This window comes from Apium graveolens, chromosome 7 (genome assembly GCF_009905375.1).
Source record: "Apium graveolens cultivar Ventura chromosome 7, ASM990537v1, whole genome shotgun sequence".
Taxonomy (NCBI): Eukaryota; Viridiplantae; Streptophyta; class Magnoliopsida; order Apiales; family Apiaceae; genus Apium; species Apium graveolens.
This window is the reverse complement of record NC_133653.1, coordinates 245,824,937-245,829,740: the sequence shown is the minus strand read 5'-3', so window position 1 is coordinate 245,829,740 and position 4,804 is coordinate 245,824,937. Positions and strand designations below refer to the sequence as shown.

General features: G+C 42.0%; 1 non-coding gene across 1 annotated transcript; it reads left to right on the top strand.

Moving 5' to 3' along the window:
- The first annotated feature begins 3,616 nt into the window (after positions 1 to 3,616).
- LOC141675678 (small nucleolar RNA R71) lies at positions 3,617 to 3,723 on the top strand. Its single transcript, XR_012556319.1, has one exon. It is a non-coding gene; the product is annotated as a small nucleolar RNA R71 (small nucleolar RNA).
- Positions 3,724 to 4,804: the final 1,081 nt, after the last annotated feature.

Genomic DNA, 4,804 nt, shown 5'->3' with positions numbered 1-4,804 from the left:
GAACGGGATACATCTCCTGATGATCTGGTCAGCTCCCTGTCTAAACAAATATGGTTCATCCCACATATACCACTTCACCTCATGCATAAACTTCTTCTTTTGAACTGAGGTCAAATTAGGAGGCATTATATTGCTGACAAGATAGTTCACAATATCTGCAAACCATGGCTCTTCCTCCTGAACTGCGAACAACTACTCATCCGGAAAAGATTCATTGATTAATGTCCTATCTTGTGAAGTAGACTCGGGATTCTCCAACCTAGAGAGATGGTCAGCTACCTGATTCTCAGTACCTTTTCGATCCTTGATCTCTAACTCAAATTCCTGAAGTAAGAGCACCCAACGAATGAGTCTCGGCTTCGAATCCTTCTTGGAAACCAAATAGCGAATGGCCGCATGGTCAGTGAATACTGTTACTTTAGTCCCAAGCAGATAAGATCGAAATTTCTCGAAACCAAAGACTATAGCCAAGAGCTCCTTCTCCGTAATGGTGTAGTTCATTTGGGCCCCATTTAAGGTCTTACTCGCATAGTAGACCACATGAAAGAGATTATTCTTGTGCTGCCCCAGAACTGCACCTACCGCATAATCACTCGCATCACACATCATCTCAAACGGCTCTGTCCAATCCGGTGCTGTAATAACTGGTGCAGTGATTAAACTCTTCTTGAGAGTCTCGAATGCCGCCAAACATTCATCATCAAATTTGAAAGGCACATCTTTCTCAAGCAAATTGCACAACGGCTTAGATATCTTCGAAAAGTCCTCGATGAATCGCCGATAAAAACCCGCATGACCAAGAAAACTACGGATTCCTTTCACAGAAATAGGTGGTGGAAGATTTTCAATGACTCCCACCTTGGCCTTGTCCACCTCCAGACCCTTGCTAGAGACCTTATGCCCAAGAATAATGCCTTCACGCACCATAAAATGACATTTCTCCCAATTGAGCACCAAATTAGTTTCCACGCACCTTTTGAGTACGGCACGAAGATTATTCAAACATTCATCATACGAATGTCCAAAGACGGAGAAGTCGTCCATGAACACCTCGACATTATTTCCAATCATGCCAGAGAATATAGCCATCATACATCTCTGAAAAGTAGCCGGGGCGCCACATAACCCAAACGAAACTCTGTGAAAAGCAAACGTGCCAAATGGACAAGTGAAGGTAGTCTTTTCCTGATCCTCTGGTGCAATAAAAATATGATTATACCCTGAATAGCCATCCAGAAGACAATAATACTCATGACCAGCCAACCTGTCAAGCATCTGATCAATGAATGGAAGAGGGAAGTGATCCTTCCTTATGGCTTTGTTCAACTTCCGATAATCCATGCATACTCTCCATCCTGTAACTGTTCGAGTGGGGATGAGCTCATTCTTCTCATTTGCTACCACAATGATACCTCCTTTCTTAGGTACATATTGTACGGGGCTCACCCAAGAACTGTCAGAAATAGGATAAATGATGCCTGCATCTAGCCATTTTAGAATTTCTTTCTTCACCACCTCCTTCATGATAGGATTAAGTCCGCGCTGCTGTTCAACGGTCGGCTTACTACCTTCCTCTAGCAGAATTTTATGCATACAATATGAAGGGCTAATCCCCTTGATGTCTGCTATGGTCCATCCAATAGCCGATTTGAATTCTCTCAAAATCCTTAAGAGCTTGTCTTCCTCACTACCTGAAAGTTCAGATACAATAATAACAGGTAAAGTAGATGCATCACCTAAAAAAACATACCTCAAGTGTTCAGGTAATGGCTTGAGCTCCAAAGTAGGTGCTTCCTCTATTGATGGTTTGAGCTTTCCTTCAGCATTCTTGAGGTCAGAAGTACCAAGAGATTCAAACGGCATGTCCAGCTTCCGCTTCCAGGGAGAAGCATTCAGATATTGTAATTGCTCATTGCCATCTTCATCATCAATGTCAAAATCCCCCACTAAGGCCTTTTCCAATGCATCAGACATTAGCATGCGATCGAGTTCCGAAGTAACCGCAGAATCAATCACATCCACTTTTAAGCACTCCTCATCTTCTGTAGGGAATTTCATTGCCTTGAATACGTTGAAGGTCACATCCTGATCTTGTACCCGCATAGTAAGTTCACCTTTCTGCACATCTATCATGGTACGGCCAGTAGCCAAGAAAGGTCTCCCCAAGATTATGGGAATCTTCTTATCTTCCTCAAAATCCAGAATAACAAAATATACAGGAAAGAAAAGCTTATCCACCTTGACTAGCACATCCTCCAATATGCCCCTTGGATAAGTAATAGAATGATCAGCCAATTGTAGAGACATGTATGTGGGTTTTGGATCAGGCAAATCCAACTTTTTAAAGATCGACAACGGCATCAGATTGATGTTTGCTCCCAAATCACAAAGGCACTTGTCAAAAGTCAACTTGCCAATGGTGCAAGGAATGGTGAAGCTACCTGGATCTTTCAGCGTTGGAGGTAACTTTTGCTATAGAACAGCGCTGCATTCTTCCGTGAGAGCAACGATCTCAAGGTCATCCAGTTTCACCTTCCTTGAAAGAATACTCTTCATAAACTTCGCATAACTAGGCATTTGCTCCAGAGCTTCAGCGAAAGGTATATTGATGTGAAGTTTCTTGAACACCTCTAGAAACTTACCGAACTGTCTATCCAGCTTTTGTTACTGCAATCTTTTAGGAAAAGGTGGTGGAGGATAGAGATGTTTCTCCCCTGTATTACCCTCAGGCAGAGTGTGTTCAACAGTAATCTTCCTTGGTTCCGCCGCTTTCTCCTTTTGCTTAGCATCTTCATCTCTAACTTCAGCTTCTCCTTCTTTTGCCTTTTCAGAATCAGCAACTTTCCTAGACCTTAAGTTAATAGCCTTGACATGCTCTTTAGCTTCCTTCCTGCCTGGTACTTCCGTGTCACTGGGAAGTGTGCCAGGTTGACGATTGAGCACTGCATTGGCTATTTGACCGATTTGGTTTTTTTAAGGTCTTGATCGAAACCTCCTGACTCTTGCATAACAGCTTAAGTTCATCAAAATCAGCACTAGTAGGTGTAGCTGCACTTCCCTGTTGAGGATATGATTGCCTTTGAGCATACTGCTGTGGTTGCTGGAATCCAGGTGGATTAAACTGTTTACTCACACCTTGCTGATATGGTGGCTGAATAGCATTCTGATTATTACCCCAGCTGAAATTTGGATGATTTCTGTTATTAGGATGATAAGTAGCTGGCACAGGCTGCTGTTGTCGCTGATAATTATTCACATACTGAACAGATTCGTTGACAAGAGAACACTGATCCGTAGCATGAGAACCTGCACAAAGCTCATAAACCATAGCTATTTGATTAACTTCATATGTAGCCAGAGAATCAACCTTCATTGACAGCGCTTGAAGCTGCGCTGCAATAGCGGTGGCTGCATCGACTTCCAGAATACCTGCTACCTTCCCAGGCATCATCCTCTGAGTTGGGTTTTGATGCTCATTTGCAGCCATAGTCTCGATAAGATTATAAGCCTCAGTATAGCTTTTAGCCCATAAGGCGCCTCCAGCTGCTGCATCGAGCATGGGCCGAGATTGGGCCCCCAAACCATTATAGAAACCAGTGATCACATCCAATCGGGCATTCCATGATGCGGACACTTCCTCAATATTTTCTTGTAGCGTTCCCAAGCTTCACACATAGATTCTTAAGGTTGCTGCGCAAACTGAGTAAGAGCACTCCTCATAGCAGCAGTCTTTGCCATCGAATAAAACTTCACCAGAAACTTTTGCGCAAGATCTTGCCAAGTAGTGATGGACCCAGCTGGTTCAGAATGTAACCAGTCCTTAGCTTTGTCCCTCAGTGAGAATGGGAAAAGCCTCAGCTTGATAGCCTCATCAGTCACGCCTTATACTTGAAAGTGCTGCAGATCTCGACAAAATTCCTTATGTGCATGTTGGGGTCTTCAGTCGCAACTCCTCCAAAAGAAACAGAATTCTGCATCATCTGAATAGTGCCCGGCTTGATTTCAAAGGTGTTAGCTTGAATAGCCGGATGAAGAATGCTTGACTGAATGTCATCAATTTTTGGCCGAGAAAAGTCCATAAGAGCTGGATCAGCCTGAACAATACGATCACCCATGATTACTGGTTCTTTCTGCTCAATTCCTGAATCCGAATCTTCAAAATCTATCTTCTCCGGAATATCAAGAACTTCATCTGTCTCTTCAGCTGTATCTAAAGTCCTCTTGCGAGTACGAGAACGAGTTTGCATAAACGCTTGATAAAGTACCTGAAACACAACCGAAAACAATAAGTAACAACTACGTCCTAATCACTGAGTCCTAATGACCAATGATGGTAAAGACATAAACTAAACAAATACGCGAGTCCCCGGTAGCGGCGCCAAAAACTTGTTAGGGCGAAAACACGCGCTAATATTCACGCAAGTATACGCGTTCGCAAGTAATATAGAATACTTTCTAGTTCATTCCCACAGAGACTCAGACTAATTATTGTTTAATTAAACTCACGCACCAATGTATGATTACTTCTCAATGTTAAGATACTAACACTTAGAATTGTTGACTAAATATTAACTACAATTAACTACTTAATTAATCACTTCAAATTAACAATATTAAAACACTCATGAGATCATAATTTCATTACTACTTCCTTCAATAGTTATTTTTATTACCTTTAGTATGTGACAGTGATGATATTAATCGAATAACACGAAACTGATAAAAGCCAACTTTCATTGTACTAATACAATTCTACCAAGCATCCACAATTAAGATGGAAGTTGAATAGTCATCAATTATGTTG